Consider the following 21,735-nt stretch of genomic DNA (forward strand, 5'->3'; position numbering starts at 1 on the left):
TTTTTTTTTTTTTTTTTTTTTTTTTTTTTTTTTTTGGTTTTTGTTTTCCTGAGATGTAAAGTCTTACTCTGTCACCCAGGCTGGAGTGCAGTGGTGCAATCTCAGCTCACCACAACCTCTGCCTCCCGGATTCAAGCAATTCTCCTGCCTCAGCCTCCTAAGTAGCTGGGATTACAGGTGTGTGCCACCATGCCCAGCTAACTTTTGTATTTTTAGTAGACATGGAGTTTCACCGTGTTAGTCAGGCTGGTCTCAAACTCCTGAAGTCGTGATCCGCCCACCTTGGCCTCCCAAAGGGCTGGGATTAAAGGAGTGAGCCACCACCTGGCCAATAAACACTTAAAAAAAAAAACTATTTGAATTGCTTTATTCAAACTGGGAATTTGTTATTTGAATTTCCATGCACATGCAATAACATAAATTTTACAAAGTAAACAAGCTTTTATAAAACTGAGTTATAAAGCCAAAAGTGTCAAAAATTAAACAATGGAAATCTAAAACATTGGAATACACGACTAATTCAACCTTCGCATTCCACATTATCCTTGGTCTGACAAAAGCAAGCTTTCCTATTTTTCTGTTTATAAATTATGGAAACTGAATACAAAGGAAAAAAATTATTACCTTAATTTCAAAAGTTATTGCTATAAATTCACATATTCTGAGTTACTATCACAATAGATGCTAGTGAACCTTGTGTTTATCCCCTAGTTCTAAAGTTGGACTATTAAAAATCTTTTTAGCTCAATTTTTGAATAGCTGTAGTTTGTCCCCTAAGCTAGCAACAGTATAATGCTTATTTCAGATAAAATACATGATAATTCTTGCTTCACATTAAGAACTTACCAATACCAAGAACACAGAATATTTTTAAGATTCACAATTACATATCCTATGGACTCATAATGTTTTTAAGTGATCATATAAGTATCTACTGGCTTCAGAATTTTGTTGGTAAAGCATGGAACTCTATGAAAGATTAAATCAGCAGCCAGAGAAGTGGTATATCCAGCAAAGATATGTAATGGGGATGTCAAAAGCCTAGCTCAACGCTGACTCTTTAAGAAAGCCAGAAAGCCAGGCACAGTGGCTCATGCCTGTAATCTCAAGACTTTGGATGGATGAGGCAGGTGGATTACCTGAGGTCAGAAATTTGAAAACAGCCTGGCCAACACAGAGTCAAACCCTGCCTCAGCTGGGCACGGTGGCCCACGCCTATAATTCCAGCACTTTGGGAAGCCCAGGCAGGCAGATCATCTGAGGTCAGGAGTTCAAAATCAGGCCAACCAACATGGAGAAACCCCGCCTCCTACAGAATCGGCCAGGCATGGTGGCACATACCTGTAATCCCAACTACTTGGGAGGCTGAGGCAGGAGAATCACTTAAACCCAGGAGGTAGAGGTTGCAGTGAGCTGAGATCGCACTATTGCACTCCAGCCTGGGCAACAAGAGCAAAACTCCACTCAAAAAAAAAAAAAAAAACACCCGTCTCTACTAAAAAATACAAAAACTAGCTAGGTATGGTGGCACATGCCTATAGACCCAGCTACGTGGGAAGCTGAGGCAGGAGAATTGCTTAAACCCAGGAGGTGCAGATTGCAGTGAGCTGAGATTGCACGCCGCGCTTCATCCTGGGCAAGACAGCAAGACTCTGTCTCTCAAAAAAAAAAAAAAAAAAAAAAAAAAAAAAAAAAAAAAAAAAAGGACTCTCTACTTCAACTACCAACTCAGCTACAGATTACATGCATGCTTATATTTAATATGCTATTTGTATGGGGGGAAAATGAATTCCAAGTAACTGACTTCAAATAAAATCCATTCATTTATGGACACTGTCCACATAAATAATTATAATTACTATTTTTAAAATTTTTGGTTACAGTTTTTATCTAAAAAACTATATCGCAAAACATTTTTTCTTTAAAAAAATTAGAAACCAATGGAAATGTGGGTCTAAGTGTTTTAACTATCTGAAATTTTCACTTTCACCCATTGATAGATATCCCTTAATGTAATGTTGCTGTGTTAAATAATATTAATACTGCATGTGATCTAGTACAGAGCATATACTATGTATACAGGTGTGCTATATACTAGATATAGTCCTCTTCACTTGCTGATAAAAGAAAAATTAAGCAATTTCACAAACTACAACTGTAGTATCTGCACATTTAAAGAGTATCACACTAGAAACCAGGAGAACCAAGTTAGAGTACCAGCAGGGCCACAACTTCCTGCCAAGTCATTTTCAATTCTAGATTTCAGACTCATAGTTCAACTGAAAGATTCTGGCTTAACTCAGCTCTAAAACTCTATTGTATATTTTAAACATTTAGTAACCATGAAGACTGAAACATGGTGAAGAAGTTCAAATTCTGACTAAATCATTTATTACCCATATGACGTTGGACAAGTTAGTTAACCTAGTACCTTGCTTTACTGCTTTTTATACATACATTCACCATTTACATGTAAAATAAAAAGACTTAATACCATAGGATTATAGTGAAGATTAAATGAGATATACGTAAAACACATCTCAGTGTCTGGCACATAGAAACTACTCAACAATGTTTATTTTTAACTCTGGAATAAATCCCATTTTTAAAAATGCTAGGCCAGGCACGGTGGCTCACACCTATAATTCCAGCACTTTCGGAGGCTGAGGCAGGTGGATCACTTGAGGTCAGTAGTTCTAGAACAGCCTGGCCAACATGGTGAAATCCGGTCTCTATCAAAAATACAAAAATTAGCCAGGTGTGGTAGAGCATGCCTGTAATCCAAGCTGCTCAGGAGGCTGAAGCAGAATAATCACTTGAACCCTGGAGGTGGAGGCTGCAGTGAGCTGAGATCGCACCACTGCACTCCAGCGTAGGCAACAGAGGGAGACTCCAAAAAAAAAAAAAAAAAAAAAAAGAACTGATCCCAATTCTATTACACTGGAATTTACGTGCTATCAGCTAAGCATTTAGAAATCATTTTGTTACATGGTCACACATTACTTAACAACAGGGATAAGCTCTGACAAGTGTATCATTAGATGATTTTGTAGTTGTGAAAACATCATAGAGTCTATAGTACTTACACAAACCTAGATGGTATTGCCTACTACACATCCAAACTATATGGTATAGCCTATTGATCATAGGCTATAAACCTGTATAGCATGTTGCTGTACTGAGTATTGCAGGCAATTATAACACAAATCACTAGGTAATAGGAATTTTCAGTCCATTATAATCTTACAGGACCACCATTATATAATGCAGTCTATCATTGACCTAAACATCATTATGTGGTATGTGACCATGTAAGATCTTCATTACTGTAAAATTTCTCATGATGAAATTTCAGCTTTATAAACACACCTTTCAGGCTGTGGCTGTCAAATCTATCCTATCATATTTTCACCTTTTTAAAAAGGCATTTCTAAACGAATTAAAATATACACCAAAAAAACCTATTAACCCTCAAATAAACATAACACACTGTTAAATTATATATTGCTAATATAATAGAATAAAATAAGTATCCAAAGTACCAACATAGAAAAATTAATATTTAGATAAGGTATCTTTATACCATTTCTACTTAAAAAAAAAAATTCAGGCTGGGGATGGTGGCTCATACCTATAATCCCAGCACTCTGGGAGGACAAGGTGGGAGGATGGCTTGAGCTCAGGAGATTAAGACCAGCCTGGGTAATACTGCAAAACCCAGTCTCCACAAAAAATTACAAAAAAATTAACCAGGAGTGGTGGCACCTGCCCAAAGTCTCAGCTACAAGAGGTCGAGGCTACAGTGAGCTGAGATTGTGCCACTGCACTACAGCCTTGGTGACAGAGTAAAACTGACTCCAAAAAAAAAAAAAAAAAAAAAAAAAAAAAAAAAAAAAAATGGTTAAATTTTTTTTTTTTTTCTTTGAGACAGAGTCTTGCTCTGTTGCCCAGGCTGGAATGCAGTGGCACGATCTTGGCTCACTGCAACCTCTGCCTCCCAGGTTCAAGCTATTTTCATGCCTCAGCCTCCCAAGTAGCTGGGATTATGAGCATGCACAAGCACGCCCAGCTAATTTTGTATTTTTAGGAGAGATGGGGTTTCACCATGTTGGCCAGGCTGGTCTCGAACTCCTTACTTCAAGTGATCTGCTCACCTGGGCCACCCAAAGTGCTCACATTACAGGTGTGAGCCCCTGCACTAGGCCGAATGGTTAACTTCTACATCTTCCCTGATCCCATAAATTATAGATATATATTCAAGGAAATAGTTAATCTTTTTTTCTCCCCATCATAAAAATGTTGTAATTGGGGATTACATTCCCAACCAAGAAGTTGGCAACACCAAAACAAGATATGATCAACTTAAAATAACAAGATACAAAAAAGAAAATCATTTTAAATAGTGAAAATGTATACTCAAAATAAGTATTGCACATAAAAATGAAGCTCAACTAAGTCATAAAGGTAGCTTAAGATAACGTTCTATCTATAAAAAACATTAACAATTTACTTACATACTTAAAATCAGTTTTTCAGTGGAATCATTTAGACGACACAGGCTCATTGGTACTGTAAAGTTTGATCTTTCACTTTTTTACTCTCAGAAATTTCCCAACAAATCAGGCATTTAAGTCATTCTACTTAAATCAGCTTTCATTTATATTCTATTTCATTTTATAAGCAATTCTTTAGTCTTTCTGTCATTAACGGTATACTGAAATTGAGGACTATCATTTTAGAATTCTAATCTCAAATGAAAAGGGCTTGAAGGATTCAAAGTGAATTCTTAACTATGAGTAATAATCTAATATTCCAAACCCTGATTTTGTGATCCCTCAAGCACTTCCAAATATCTCAAGAAAGTATTCAAAAATCAATTTTAATTTAATGTTCATCACCTTAAAATCATATGAAATCTTTTGAGGAAAAAGAACAATTTTTAAAACTCCTGTTGTATATCCCCTTACTATCCATCGCCTGTTGATTCCATTATGGAAAAATGGAAGTTACTGTAACAGGATTAGAAAAGCAGTGAATAATGATATCTACTTTGGCAACATAAGACAAATGTGTCTGACAGAAAATGTAAATCATAAGCAATAAACAATAATATAATAAAAGGAGAGACCCATGATTAATGTTTTATTTAATAAAATTTAGGTATTTAGCCATAAAATTTTATAGAGAAATTATTGTAATTTTTATTTATAGTCTTTAAGCAGATGGAATTTCAAATCAATACTTCTTTTGTGCCTCAAGTATTTCTTACAAATGTTTTAGTGTCAGAAAACCAAGTATCTTTTTCAGAATCAGTCCAGTTGTTATTGTTAAAAACCAGTCTTATTCTTGAAAAGGGCACATTCCAACCACACAAACTTCATTATTAAAAACATCTGATCATTAGCAGCTAAAAAACTGCAGATAAAATAGTGGATGATTATAGAATCTTAAGAGACTTTAGAAGACGAATCTCACCCAATTTCTGAAAGATTCTAATTTTTAAGAATATTGCCTCCTGATAATAAGCACTCTAAAGAAGAAAAGATCTTTAAAAAGAAACTATATGGATACATCATAGTTTTTATTTTTTAAATAAACCAAAAATATCAAATGTCATTTTTTAAAAGATTATATATTTGAGAATCTTAACAGTGAACAGGCAAAGAGAAAGGAAAAGGTTGAAATTCAGTCTTGAAAGAAGCAGCCTTCAAAGGCGACCAGGACTAGAATAGGGAAAATCCAGGTCTTGGAAGAGGCTGCTTAACTCTTTCCAAGAATAAGGATAGAGCATCGAGGCCAGCTTTCCCTCCCCAACTCCTAACCTACACATAAAAATTTCATCCTCTGAAGGTAACTTACCAAAGAATTAGCACTTTAATTCTCTGAAATTAAGGTAAAACCAGGTGGATTCTTAAAGCCAAAACAATTCTCCAGGTTAGTATGCTCAATCAAGACTTTGTAAGGACAATAAAAATACTTAATATTCAGGATTAAGAATTTGAAAAATAATATGCTTACTTGTTTTCTAGATGCAAGGTACAAATCTCAACACTTTTTCATAGGATATGAAAAGAACCCTATCTCAAAAAGTTACCTATTGGGGGATTATAATAAATACATAAATATCTTATAAAAGAGGATATGGTTGCTATAATAAAAAAATGGTGCAGCAGAGGTTCTTGATAAAGTGTTGGGGGTACCATAGAAATAAAAAAAATTAGTAAAATTTTGTGAATATCAGTTTCTGAAAAGATAAGACAGTGCATCAAATCCTCATAATAGCCTATGAACCAAAAAGTTAAGAGTTTCTAGGTTAGGAGTATGAAAAAAAAAGCAATCAGACTAGCCAGGGATTAAGAATACCCTACCATGGAAGAAACATATGCATTAATCCTTCAAATAAAAACGTTTTCATTAGTACTTAAAAAAAAATGTTTACTGGAAATGGTTCAAACATACAGAAGTACATAGAGTACAAAGTAAGAATCCTATTCCCTCTCCTGACTACTCCCAATCCCACTCACTAGAATTTGGTGTGTGTGATGCAACAGATAATAGTAATTGAAGATACAGATAGAGTTATGGTTAAAGGATAAGAAGGGTATTTCAATTCCTTGAATGACTTAACTAAGGGCAATATTTATAGCAATGATTTGAATAAAGGCTATACTGTGTGCAGATTAAATTTATACATGAGTAGAGTATATAATACATGTAAACTAAGAGAATGAGGCTTTACACAGTCTGTCCTTGGATCTAAAAACAAATGAAGGAATAAATTAATTAAATAAATAAATGGAATGAGGCTTTAAAAGATCTCAATAAGAAAATGAATGGTAATAAGAGTTTTGTATTTGCCCAAAAAACATTAACAAAAATATAAATTGAAGATGTACTGCTGAAGATGTACCAGAAGATCTATATGTCAGAAGGTCATTTATTCCAAAGTATACAATTAACCCTCCCTATCCGTGGTTCCACATCTGCAGATTCAACCAACCATGCATTGAAATATTCAGAAACAAAACCAATAAACAGAACAATAAAAAATGCAAATTTAAAAATATGTAACAACTATTTACATAGCATTTACTTTGTATTAGGTATCATAAGTAATCTAGAGATGATTTACAGTATATGAGAGCATATGTATAGCTTGTATCTAAGTACTACACCTTTTTATATAAGGGACTTGAGCATCCTCAGATTCTGGTATCCACTGGGGTCCTGGAGCCAATTCCTTATGGATATTAAGGGAGAGCTGTACTGATTGAACATGTATGTGTCAGGTAGGAATAAAATAATGAACAAAAATTAATACACAGTTACTGTACTCATGAAACTTATAGTCTAGAGACAGAGACACTCACACAAAGAGATGTAAAATGACAATGGTAAGTCTTATGAAGGTTATGAACCTGAAATTATAGTCAGCATAATCAAAACTTGCTTTGCTAAAAAAAAGTGATGATTAAGTTGTTATCTGAAGAAAGGGTCGGAGTTAACTAGGCAAACAGGAGAAGGAAGGGAAGATTCCATGAAGAAGGAACTGAATGTGCAAAAGACCTACGGCAGGAGAGAGGCCAGTAAACACAAAAAACTGCAAAGAAACCAGTGTGACTGGAAAAAAAAAAAAAGCAAGGAGTTACATGGGAAGAGATAAGACAACAGAGAAAGCATTAAACAATGAAGCACCTATGGGCTGTGTTAAGAAATTTTGGCCTTATCCTAAGACAAATGAAAAGCCACTAAGGGAATGATAAGGTATTGTCATAGGTTTGGGCCTACATCACATACTTTCCCTGGTACCAGAGGGAGGATCTTAATCAAAAAGCACAAGATAAAGATTGGAGAAAAGGATGGTTTTCCACAGGAAAATCAAGTAAGGGTAAATAGATGCTGGGAGGAAAAAATAACTAATGTCCACTACAAGGAATTCAGAACTAGAGCTTTGTCTAAGTCAAGTTGAAAGGACTAAAGTTATTTAACATAAGAAACATGAGACTATATAGGGTGGTAGAAGTAAAAGCTGTTTACAGAAATTTTAAAATTTGTCATGAGAAAGAAGGAAAGATGACTTAATCTTTGTGTGGCTCAAGTAATAATAACAACAATAGCAATAGTTACTTCATTTGAGCAAACTAGAGAATTCATTGCTAGTATTGAGCTTTAATATTACTTCATTCCTTACATTCTACGGTTATCATTATTAATTATACATTATAATGATAAATATTTAATTATAAAATAATTATAATTAGTATATCACTATTATTAACATTAGCTAACATTAATTAAATGCATATATTATTTCATCTAATGCTCAAAAAATCCTATGAGGTAGACACTATCATTAACCCCTGTTTACACCTGTGAAAATTTAGTTATACAGGGTTCGTACCTTGCCCAAAGTAACAAAACTTATTAGTGGAGCAAAGATTCAAACCCAGGCACTTCTAAGGCTGAATATTTCAGATACAACACTACTTGCCTCTACTGGGAATACTGGAATATTTGGAATGCCAAATTACAGGGAGGCAGATATGATCTCAATATAAGAACAAAACAATCAGCAGTTAAAACATCAAAAATAAGATGAAGTCTAGGTGAGAAAGATCACCAAAGAAAAATATGAAAAAATTTAAGCATTATGTGATTGAAAATGTTCACTTTCAAGATCCCTTCAAGAACCCTTCCAACCCTAACACTGTAAATATTTCCATCTAGTGGAGCTATGTAAGTTTCTGCCTAGACTGAAAGATAAGAAAGATTTTTAATTAAGTTTAAAAAAGTATTCCAATTAGAAATGTTAAATTATGAAACTTCACCTTTGAATTGCAATAAAAATATTTGGTACAATCAACTTGCTATATCCAAATATTTTCTAGGACCTTTCAAGTACAATATAATGAATGAAGCAGTTGGGTTGAAGCTCAGCACTGAGGATAAAAGTCTTGAGTTTATTCAAAACAAGTAAATTCTTAAAAAAATAACAACAGGCAACAATCTTAAATATAAATTTCATTTTAATAAATGTGTCTGATGGTTTAAATCAAAACTTCAATGAAATCAACTGCTTCACAGACACCAATTTAGATCAAAAATCTCAAATATTATAGTATCATGAGAATTTTAACACTTTTGTAAATGAAAAATTCTTTTAATGTAATATTAATACATAGAAAGGCTATGCTTCAACAGACTACTTAAATCTACAAATGAATTTAAATCAGTAAAGCTATTAAAAGCTTTAATATGAAAGAAACCTTTCTTTTTCATATAGGGTATAGGGAATCTTCCTCTTCATCACTTCTTCATACAACTAAAACCTCCTGCAAACCTGATCTGGGTTGCAAACCATTTGCTCTAGTTACATTACTGCTACCCACTTTGTCAGTCAAAACTGAGCCTATCAAAGCAGGGCAGGGCAGCTACAGCATCATCTACTCCATGGTACTTTGCTAAAATCAAGTATCCACCTGAAGATCTCAAAAACCCTCCCAATGGCCAAATCAAATTACCTTTTCCTCATTTGTGTTCTGCGTTTTCCTTGTTTATCTTGCAGCTATTTTAACCCCATTTCTTGAAATATCTTGCTCAGGAATTTTCTATACACCAATAGTCCTGTGTACTCACCTACTCCTTTTTAACTCTTTACAGATTTTCTGGATCACTTCCTCCTTAAATAATATAAAAACAGGTTTTCCACAAAGTTCACACCTCAGTCCTACATAAACTAAATTCCATAGTCTCATCTATCAATTCTCAATAGCAGCCTATAAGATCACAAAATATTCACCTCTGCTACAGTTTGAATGTTTGTCTCCCAAACCTTATGTTGAAATTTGATCCCCAAAGTTGGAGGTAAGACATAATGAGAGGTGTTTGGGTGGAAGAGACAAGCCCTCATGAAAGGCTAGGTGATGTCCTCATGGTAATGAATGAGTTCGAACATTAGCTCCCACAAGAGCTGATGGTTTAAAAAAAAAAAAAAAAAAAAAGGCTGGCACCTCCTTCCTCTCTTTCTCTCGTTTCCTCTCTCTCACCTTGTAACTTGTAACCCACACAGACTCTCCTCTGTCTTTTGCCACAAGTGGATGCAGCCTGAGGCCCTCACCAGAAGCCAAGCAGATGCTGGTACCATGTTACTTGTACAGCTTGCAGAACCATGAGCCAAATAAACCTCTTCTTTAGAAAATGCCCAACTTCAGTTATTTATTTATTTGTTTGTAAGAAAACAGATGGAGAAAGACTGCTTGACTTCTCATGTAAGTCCTAGCCCTTCCTCTTTTACTACTGAAAACTGGTATCTAGATACTTAAATGGACCTCAAATTCAGTACATGCTTATCTTGAAGATATTGAGGACTCTGTTCCAGACCACCACAATAAAGTGAATATTGCAATAAAGCAAGTCACACACATTTCTTGGTTTCTCAATGAATATAAAAGTTAGGTTTACAACTATAGTGTAGTCTAAATATATATCAGCATTGTCTCTAAAAAACAACATACATACCTTAATAAAAAATATTTTATTGCCAAAAAATGATAAAGATCATCTGAGCCTTCAGTGGCTCGAAATCTTTTTGCTGTAGGAGTGTCCTGCCTGCATGCTGATGGCTGCTGACTAACCAGGGTGGCAGTTGCTGAAGGTTGGGGTGGCTGTGGCAATTTCTTAAGACAATGAAGCCTGCCACATCCATTGACTTTTCCTTTTACAAAAGGTTTCAGTAGCATGCAATGTTGTTTGATAACATTTAACCCACAGTAGAACTTCTTCCCAAATTGTAGTCAATCCTCTCATATCCTGCTGCTGCTTTATCAACTAAATTGATGTAATACTCTAAATCCTTTGTTGTCATTTCAACAATGTTCACAGCATCTTCACCAGGGAGTAGTTTCCATCTCAAAAAAGCTACTTTACTCATCCATAAGAAGCAACTCCCCATTAATTCAAGTTTTATAATGAGATTGCAGTACTTAGTCACATCTTGAGGCTCTACTTCTAAATCCAGCTCTCTTGCTACTTCTACCACATCTATAGTTACTTCCTCTGCTGAAGCCCTGAAACTCTCAGTCATCCATGAGAGCTGGAATCAACTTCTTCCAAACTGTTAATGTTGATATTTTGACCTCCTCCATGAATCACAAATGATCTTAATGTGATCTAGAAGGGTGACTCCTTTCCAGAAGGTTTTTTTACTTTACCCAGTTCCATCAGAGGAAACATAATCTATAGCAGTTATACCCTTACAAAATATATATCTTAAATAATAAGACTTGAATTGAAAGTTGAACTGACTCCTTGACCCCCGGGCAGCAGAATGGATGTTGTGTTAGCAAACATGAAAACAACATTAATCTTCTTGTATACTTCTATTAGAGCTCTTGGATGACTAGATGCACTGTCAATGAGCAGTAATATTTTGAAAGGAAATTTTTTTTCTGAGCAGTATGTTTCAATAATAGGCTTAAAATATTCTATAATCCATGCTATACACCAGTTTTATATCGGGTTCAGTAATCCAGATGTGCTGTCACCCAGGATTTGTGGTTCCATTCATAAAGCATAGACAGAGTAGATTTAGCATAATTATTATTATTTTTTTTTGAGACAGTCTCACTCCATTGCCCAACCTGGAGTGCAGTGGCAATCTCAGCTCACTGCAACCTCTGCCTCCAAGGTTCAAGTGATTCTTGTGCCTCAGCCTCCCGAATAGCTGGGATTACAGGCATGTACCACCACACTTGGCTAATTTTTGTAACTTTAGTAGAGACAGGGTTTCACCATGTTAGTCAGGCTGGTCTCGAACTCCTGGCTCCTGGCATCAAATGATCTGTCTACCTCCACCTCCCGAAGTGTTGATTACAGATGTCAGCCAACATGCATGGCAGATTTAGCATAATTCTTAAGTGTCTTAGAATTTCCACAATGGTAAATGAGCATTTGTTTCAACTTAAAAGTCACCAGCTTCATTAGCCCTTAACCAGAGAGTAAGCCTGTCCTTCAAAATTTGGAAGCCAGGCATCGACTTCTCCTTTCTAGCTAGGAAAGTCCTAGATGGCATGTTCTTCCAATAAACAGAAGGCTATTTCATCTATGCTGAAAATCTGTTGTTTAGTGTAACCTTGATAACTTGCTGTAGCTTCTACATCAGCACCTGCTGCTTCATCTTATACTTTCATGTTATGGAGACAGTGTCTTTCCTTAAACTTCATGAACCAACCTCTGCTATCTTCAAGCTTTTCTTCTGCAGCATCTTCACTCTCACAGCCTTCATAGAGCTGAAGACAGCAGAGTCTTGACCTGGAGTCTTTGGCTTAAGGGAATGTTGTTATGAGTTTGATCTATCCAGATCATTACAATTTCCTCCATCTTGGCAATAACGCTGTTCCACTTTCCTATTATTCATGTGCTCACTGAAGTAGCATTTTTAACTTTCTTCAAGAATGTTTCCTTTGCAATCACAACTTGACTGTTTAGGACAAGAAGCTGAGTATTTGGCCTATCTCTGCTTTTAACATGCCTTCCTCACTAAGCTTAATCATTTCTAGGTTGTTTTTTTTTGTTTGTTTGTTTTTTGAGACAGTCTTGCTCTGTCGCCAGTTGCCAGGCTGGAGTGCAGCAGCACAATCTTGACACACTGTGACCTCCGCCTGCCAGCTTCAAGCAATTCTCCTGCCTCAGCCTCCCAAGTAGCTGGAACTACAGGAGCACGCCACCACTCCCAGCTAATTTTTGTATTTTTTAGTAGAGATGCGGTTTCACCATGTTGGCCAGGATAGTCTCGATCTCTTGACCTCGTGATCAGCCTCAGCCTCCCAAAGTGCTGGGATTACAAGAGTGAGCATTTCTAGTTTTTTTAATTTAAAGTGAGAGATGTGCAAATTCATTATATTGAACACTTATTGGCCATTATAAAGTTATTAATTGGCCTAATTTCAATAATGCCATGTGTCAGGGAGTAAGGAAGCCCATGGAGAGGGAAACTAGGGAAGAGCTGGCTAGCAGAGCAGTAAAAACACACACATTATTATTTAAGTTTATCATCTTATCAAAGGGCAGTTTGTGGTGCCACAAAACAATTACAATAGTAAGATTAAAGATCACTGATCAGAAATCATCACAACAAATACAATAAGTTAAAGTCTGAAATACTGCAAAAGTTACAAAAATGTGAAGATGCATGAAGTGTTCAATACTGCTAGAAAAATGGCTCTGATAGGCTTGCTTGACACAAAGTTGGCACAAAACTTCAACTTGTAAAAAATGCAGTATCAGCAAACCACAGTAAGTACCATAAAACAAGGTATGCCTGTATTTCCAAAACTGAACGTATCTTTCCCTGAAAAATTATTTCTACAGCATTATTCATAATAGCCAAAAAAAGCAAAAACAACCCAAATGTTCACAACTAATAAATGAATAAAGTGTGGTCCATCAACACAATGTTGCATTATTTAGCAATTTTTAGAAATGAAATACTGATACATGCTAAAACATGAAACGTTGAAAACATTATGCTAAGCAAAAGAAGTCAGTTACACATTGTTTGATTCCATTTATATCAAATATCTAGAATGCGAGAATCTACAGAGACGGAAAGCAGATTCGTGGTTACCAGTTGTGGGAAGGGGACATTGAGAAGAGACTGTTTAATGAGTAACAGGTTTTCTTTACAGGAGATGAAAATATTACGGAATTAGATAGTGTTGACAGTTGTGCAACATTATGAATATACTAAATGCCACTGAATTGTACCTTTTTAAATGCTGAAATTATACGAATCTTACTTTAAATTATAAAAATTAGTTTTATCTTTGTATTTCCCTTTTTCTACTAATGAAACTGCCATCATTCTGATCTTGAATCCCTGGAGGTATTTTTCAATGTCTCCCTCTTTTAATTATATCTAATAAATTCCCCAATCCTATAGACTTCTTTCAAAATATTGCCCACAACCATCCTTGCCTCTTCATCCACTCAATACTTGGCCAGGCCCATAGAACCTCATACCTAAAGTAAAACAGTATAAGATTCACTTTATATAGTTGCCCCCAGCTTATGATGGGTAATGTCCTGACAAATCCATCATAAGCTGAAAATGTCATAAGTTGAAAATGCATTCAATATACCTAACCTACTGAACATGACAGCTTAGTCTAACTGTGCTCAGAACTCTTACATTAGCCTGCAGTTGGGCAAAATCATCTGACAACACACAACACTTTATGGTATCAGTTGTTTACCCTCATGGTCATGTGGCTGACTGGTAGCTGCAGCTTGCTGTTGCTACCTAGCATTATGATACAGTATCGTACTGCATATCACTAGCCCGAAAAAAGATCAAAATCCAAAACTTGAAGTACAGTTTCTACTAAATGTATATTGCTGTCACACCATCGTAAAGTCAAAAAACCTTAAGTTGAACCATCTTAAGTTGGGGACTGTCTGTACTTGGTCTCTCAGTATCAAGATCTCTTTGCTTTCATCCATTCAATAAAGTGCCCCCAAATTAACAATTTCCTAAAATAATGCTTTCATTCTTTCATTTACCAATTCCAAATTCTTTAATAACTTTCCATCAACCTATGCAGAGCTGGGTTAGGTTATCCTACTGCTAAAAGCTTCCAGGTTGCAGTGAGGTGCAGAATAGGTTAAATGCTCTAGGAGCCAGCACTTCTACCGGTTGTTGTCACGACCAGCCTGTAAGGCTAGCCTGCACTGTCTAGTCCAAATAGAAAAGAACATGTAATTCTGAGATAAAAAGGCTGAGGGTGAAGTGAGGAAAGACCAAGACATCATATCTTATAAAATGAATACACAGTATCTGGCACCCAGTAAGTATTCCAATTAATAAAATGAACTTGATTTCCTCATCTGTAAAGGATGAATAATGATTAATACCACCTTTTGCAAAGAAGTATTTGGTGTGATGATGGAATATGGTAACTGTGAATACTTTATAATCTCTAAAACAATCTCTAAAAGAAATGAAAGAATAGAAAGACATCTCTTGTGTATAACTTCTCAAATGAACAGACACTACAATGTAGTGTCACCAAAGTCATGCCGATTTTATTTACCTTTTTCTATTCAAAAAAGTTGTCAGATCTATTTTTTTTCTCATGGAATGTAAGAAAGCTATTTCCACATTGTATTTTGGTTATGAGGGCCTTTCTAGCAGCAGTCAGCAATCCTATATAGCTGAGAGTCAGATAATCCTAAATCTTGAATAGGAAAAGCAGGGCCAGGAAGGAAGCAAAGCAAGAGATACAATAGAGATTAGGATTACACCTTTAACACCCAGACGTCTTCCAAGCTCCTCTAGGCTTAGCTTCTTAGACTTGCCAAAGGTAACCTACAAAGTAAGGAATGCACAGGGGTGAAGCCTAGAAGCAAGGGGCAAATTAGTTCATAGACTAATCATCTTTGCTTTGGTTACTGGCCCTAGTCAAAATTCAAATCAACTGAAAGGCATTCAGTTATAACGTTAAAAAAAATCCCAAACCTGATGAAAACAAGATGTGTGGTTGACTAACCTTTAAGGATGGAATCTTTGCCTGGGAGTCCACAAACCCAAACCTGAGAATTTTTTAAAATATGTATTCATTTACTTAAAAATAATAATAATGAAACCATTACATATTAATATATTTTTACAAAAAAAGTGTAGTTTTCAAAACAAAAAATTTAGAGAAGAGTGGTATTCTTTTACATTTTTGCATATCTCATTAATATGTCTTAACAAAGACAGCTGGATTATCTATGACCTTCTGCATTCAACCTATTGCACTACACTCTTCTGTTGAAGAAAATCCAGCTTCACAAGAATGTGGTAATGGAAGAATCCTTGAAAGTGTCTGAAGCCCAAGACCACATTTAGAGAACTACTGTACTAGATAAACACAAGTCAAAGCCTTTCTTTTTTTAAAGAAAGCTAAATTACCATACTGGCTGGTCAAAATTTGTAAGTTATATACCAATCCAAAAAGTAAAGCAATAATTTTGAACTGTTGGGGAATTCAGGTGATTAAAAAAAAAACTAAGAAAAAATATTTACTGAACATTAGTTATGTGTAAGGCATTGTGTTTACAAACACAAAGAAGCAAAGTACACATCATCCCAAATATTACTTTGTGTTCATCCTGTTACACAAAACCAGAAAAACAGGAATGTTTGCAATGAAAATAACTGAAATAAAATATGCTTTTGGTATAATCCATTTAACAAAAAATCCTAAATACAACACCTGATGTGCCAGGGTTCACATTAATAATCTTTACTATGAAAGGTCTCTGAAGGTAAAGCTTGGAAGAAAGGTTTAAAAAAAAAAAAAAAAAAAATAACAACAAAAAAAAATTAAAAAAAGCTAAAAAGAGAATGTGATGAGCCGAGATTGCACCACTGCACTCCCACATACGCAACAAGAGCAAAAAAAAAATAGGTTTAAAAAAAAAAAAAAAAACTGTTAACAACAAAAAACTTTAGAACAGACCACCTCAAGGAACAACTTTCTAGATATTGCCTGTATTCATTAGAAATGTATTAAAGTATGATAGGCTAAAAAACCTATTATGGAAGTAGAAGAGGCAGGTAGGTTTAACTAGTGTATTGGAGAGAGGTGGAACTCTTAACTGTCCAAAGTAACCATTAAACTTCAGTATACTATTAGAGTCCAAAGGAAACTATTTTAGTTTTTTACTTTCTTTCTTGAGCAGTTCTGTTTAGAAAGACTGACATCGTATTATTCACATTGTTTCCTAGAAATCTTTAAACAAAACAGGAAAAGTTTATCACCACTTTTAAACACATTAAAACTCATTATCTCTTATAATTATTACGTGGGTCTATAACAGAATCCTTTTATCATTCTAAAATACATTATGTTAGTGACTTTATTTTTCCTACATCTTGAAATACTTTGCTAACCCATCATCATAGGTATTATTTCACCATTGTTCATCAATTAATCCCAACTATGCTAAGAAAAATAAGAAAATGGGAGAATTTAACTGCCTAAAAGAATGATACAACAGTGAAATAAATCATAGCTAATACATTAGCCTTAATGTTTCTCATTTATTTTCCAGTTTTGTTATAGCTTTACAAAAATATTGTATCAACTTTCAAAGATGTATGGTAAACTGAAGACATTTTTGTAGTCTAAGTCAGGGAGGGAAAACAATTCATCTAACATCTTTGGTTCAGTACCTCATGGCCTGCAAATTAAACTATGAAAAGACAGATTCGCAAGAGAAGCAGCATACAGTTTTCATTAATATTTACATGCAATTTTATTAATATTTATAGGAGTTCACAGAAAAGAAGTGAAACTCAAAGAATTGGTTAGAGTTAGGGTCTTTTATACTGTTTTAAACCCCCACCAAAAAGGGAATTTGGGATTTGAGGGAAAACAAACCATGGTAAGTGACTAGGAAATAGATGTGGGAGCTAATGTAAGATAAGGGTTATTTTAGCAAAATTTGTTTATACAAACTCATCTCTGCCTTGACTCTCCATCTCAAGGGAAAACAGTTGCCCTTTCCTCCCTGTTATAAAAAGGAAATTAATGCCCTGCTACTAGGCCAGTAAGAGGAGAGCACCAAACTCTTCCCACATCTACTGATTTTCAATTGCCTTCAACTCAAAATAATCCTTATGCTAAAGTGGCATATTCTGATTCCCTTCATCCGCTTTTAGTTTTCACTGAATACAGTTAAGAACTCAGACTTTACTTTCTGCCCAAAATGGAAGAGAAGAAAATTAACAGAGGAAGGCATTTCACAACTATTAGATGAACCAGAAGACTAACACAAAGATAGACAGCAGCACTTTAGACTCTAATGATGGTAGTAAAAATGACATTGTAAGAGAAATCTCAGACTGAGTTATCAGATGAGATATTCTAGATAAATTCTCTCAAACTTAACAATCAATGAGAGAACAACATATTTCTTTTCTTTTCTTTTTTTTTTTTTTAGAGATACAGTCTCTCCATGTTGGTCAGACTGATCTCGAACTCCCGACCTCAGGTGATCTGCTCACCCTGGCCTCCCGAAGTGCAGGGATTACAGGCATGAGCCACTGCGCCCAGCCAGAGAACAACATATTTCTAAAAACAAAAAGGAAATATGGCATTCTCATTCAACAGGAAGAACTTCATCAGACAATATTTTTGCATTAAGAGTATGGACCATGCTACTCTGCTAAAAGAACACATGACAATCTTCTTTCATCCCTTACAAGTGTGTGCTAAAATTTTACTTGATACAATTCATTATTTTAAGAGACAGGATCTCACTCTGTCACCCAGGCTGGAGTGCAGTGGCACAACTGCAGCTCACTGCAGCCCATACCTTTCAGGTTCAAGTGATCCTTCCACCTCAGCTTCCCGAGTATCTGGAAGCACAGGCACACGCCACTACACCCAGCTAATTTTTTATTTTTTGTAGAGACAAGGTCTCCATATGTTGCCAATGTTGGTCTCAAACTCCTAGGCTCAAGCAATCCCGCCTTGGCCTCCCAAAGTGCTGGGGTTATAGGCATAAGCCACCACTCCCAGCCTTGATATAATTCTTAAGTGTACAATTATTAAACAAAGGTATATGACAAAATGACTGGAAGGAAATAGAAAATGTAGACTTTTAAAAAATTCATTGGATTTATCATTGTAATTAGTTGTTTATAAATCTGAAATTGAAAATATCTTGCAATTGTGGAGCAAAGAAGATGGTCACCCTGTCTTCAACAAAATTATGAACCACAAAGCTTTCAAACATTCTTCCAGTATTGCACTTTGATGATGTACATACAAAAAGATAACCCAGATAAAAGATTACCAGAAGGAATGACAAGCTAGAATCTATTAGGGAAGCAATTGAAATTTAGAATATGTATTTATAAGACAAATAGTTTCAGGGTCATGTATGAAAGCTGCTAAGCACAGACAGTCTCCATGTTAAGATGGTTCAACTTACAACAACGTTTCAACTTTATAATGGTGTGAAAAGTACATTCAGTACTTCAAGTACCCATACAAGCATTCTGTTTTTCACTTTTACTACAGTACTCAATAAGTTACATGAGATATTCAACACTTTATCATTAAAAAATTAGCTTTGAGTTAGATGATGTTGCCTAACTGTAGACTAATGTAAATGTTCTCTGCATATTTGAGGTAGACTAAGCCAAACTATGATATTCAGTAGGTTAGGTGTATTAAACACATTTTCAACTCAGGATACTTTCAACTAATGATGGGTTTATCAAGGATGCAACCCTATTGTAATTCAAGGAGCATCTGTAGTTAATTCCATTCAGATAATGTTGCCCATTTCAAGTAGAAATGCCTTCAAAAGATGAAATATAGGAAATAAAAATCTGAGCAACAGGTGACAATGAAATATGATAAGTTTGGACAATGCAGATCTACACACAGATTTGGAAAAGGGATGAGAGCAGAATCAAGATTGATATATAAGAAATGGCAGAAAAATTTCAAAATTCTGTCATATAACTTGTGACAATTTTTTTATAAATTTAGACTTGGCTGAATATTACACAGCATCAAACTCTCCTTAATTGGCACTCTTAAGAAGAACAACATTGAATTTCAGTAAATTTTCACAAATGGAAAAGCAAAAGAAGTCAATAGCACAAAATCTGGATTTCAAATATACCTCATGATTCTTATTGTCCTAAGGAAAACTATACTTAATTAACTTCTCAGCTCAATGTATTCTCAATCATCAGTGAATTTTTAAATCCTTGCATAAATTAACCTGAAGTGATCTGTATTACAAGCAGACTACAGGAGGGATAGTTACATTCAAAAAGTGGGTCAGAAATGATACTTGGAAGAGAATGACTTGAAAATGGCTTATCACCAATATTAGTTCAGAGTATACTTTTCATTTTTTGGGAAAAACTTCAATTATAAAACTTAAGTTACCAAGAAGAAATTCCTCACGCAACTAGGAAAATAATTTGCAGAAACTAGGAAGAGAATTTTACCCTCTAACCATGATGATTTTGCACAGATCTGAAAATAGGAAGATGTTCTTTGTATAGATACAAAAACTCAAAAAGAAAAAAATGTGTATTATAACAAGAATGTTTACCTAAGGTGTGCAAATGTGACGCATATTTGTTATAGGGGTGTTATGTAATTAAACCCATGAAACAGATTGTTTTTTATTTTTCTACATATATACATAAAAGTCAGCTATACCTAAATTCTTATGGCTTTAAAAGCTCCAATAAAGTTGTCTTACGTTACGCTTTATTTTTACTCCTATAAATTATGCATAACTTAAAATGCAAAAAATAAAATAACCCTTTTCACCCAGATCGTAGTGATAACTGCATACTTTTCCTAGTATACACAGGGTTAAGAGAATCCTTAAAATTGCTTTGCAGAAATAAACCAAAATTCTAAACATATAAGTTCTGATACAAGTCACCAGGTAAATCAAGTCATTATCTAAAATTACTATCTAAAGCAATCTGACTGAAAATTCAAACATTTTTTAGTTCCTCTCTAAAGCAAGAAAAAAAACTATTCAGGATTTATAAATTTAATCAATGAATGTGTCCTAAGTATTCCTTACCTTCCAAAACTTGCTTTTGGAATAACAAAATACGTTGTCAATTGACATTTTCAATTTCCTGTCACCTAAAACTACAGTTGACTTTCGTTTATGAAAATTGCTATTCCAGTGAGCCAATGCTGATTAGTAAAACACTGGAATGAAAAAGGACTGGATTAGTAGCCTAACTGGACAAATGTTCCAGTTGAAGCACTTGCAATCCTCCAACATCAAACTACCTCAGAACTTTTCTATTTACCATAGCTTACTACTGCTACAGTGGTCCTAAGCAAGCATTCAAATAAAGCGAAGACTCTAACATCTACTTTCTGCCTCCTCTCTCCGGCCAACACAGTAGCATTCCAAGTTCCCTAAAGTAGATAGGTTAGTATTTCCTCCAAAATTGCACCCCCCTTCTTCCTAACTTCCAAACCCATGCCTAAAGGACTGCTCCCAACTGTGTTTATCAGATTACTGCAGGTAAATTCATAACAACTACTAATGCCAAAATTTCACACCACAAATTACTTGCTAATTGCAAAAGGAAATGCTTACAATGGAAAGATAGCCTGTCACCACCTTATCCAAGTGATCAAATTTAGCATGACTAATAAGACAAGGCTACTTTAAATGCCTTTGGATGATGTATGAAATGAAGTATACCGCATGACTTATGAAGCATTCCTGTCAAAAAAAATATTAAACCTGAATCTACTCAAGCCTTTAGACCCAACTCCAAGTTTACAGAAAACACAAGGGATAGAGGGAACAAATTTAAACACTATGAGGAACTATCAGTAAAATGTAAAACATGGGATATGGGTTATTCTATAAGACTGCAGAACTGGCCTCTCCAAAAGGCCAATGTAACCCAGTGCTGTGGCTCACAGCTGTAATCCCAGCACTTTAAGAAGCCAAGGCAGTTGGACCGCTTGAACCCAGGAGCTTGAGACCAGCCTGGGCAACACTGGAAAACCCCATCTCTACAAAAAAATACAAAAATGACCTAGGTGTGGTGGCATGCTCCTGGGGTTCCAGTTACTTGGGAAGCTAAAGAAGGAGGATGGCTTGAGCCCAGGAAGTCAAGGATACATCGAGCCAAGACTCTCCAGTGTACTCGATCCTGGGCCACAGAGCAAG

At 35.2% G+C, this 21,735-nt stretch overlaps 1 protein-coding gene and 1 long non-coding RNA gene across 16 annotated transcripts in view; one reads left to right on the forward strand and one right to left on the reverse strand.

Annotated features, from left to right (window-relative positions):
* Positions 1–21,735, reverse strand: part of ZNF280D (zinc finger protein 280D) — a 106,717-nt gene that overhangs the window by 82,361 nt on the left and 2,621 nt on the right. For 3 of the 15 annotated variants that reach the window (XM_037733220.1, XM_037733219.1, XM_037733216.1), the window contains exon 2: positions 15,546–15,588. The exons of 10 other annotated variants lie outside the window; for them this stretch is intronic. The gene's annotated coding sequence lies outside the window, so the exon portion shown is untranslated. Of the gene's footprint in view, positions 1–7,175; positions 8,210–15,545; positions 15,589–20,020; positions 20,047–21,735 lie in introns of those variants that run through there. 2 more of the 15 variants (XM_037733217.1, XM_037733218.1) reach the window with 2 other exon arrangements.
* LOC108292714 lies at positions 15,606–16,567 on the forward strand. The gene is made up of 2 exons (XR_001820390.1): positions 15,606–16,326; positions 16,452–16,567. It is a non-coding gene; the product is annotated as an uncharacterized LOC108292714 (long non-coding RNA).

This window comes from Cebus imitator, unplaced genomic scaffold (assembly GCF_001604975.1).
Source record: "Cebus imitator isolate Cc_AM_T3 unplaced genomic scaffold, Cebus_imitator-1.0 Scaffold501, whole genome shotgun sequence".
Classification (NCBI taxonomy): domain Eukaryota; kingdom Metazoa; phylum Chordata; class Mammalia; order Primates; family Cebidae; genus Cebus; species Cebus imitator.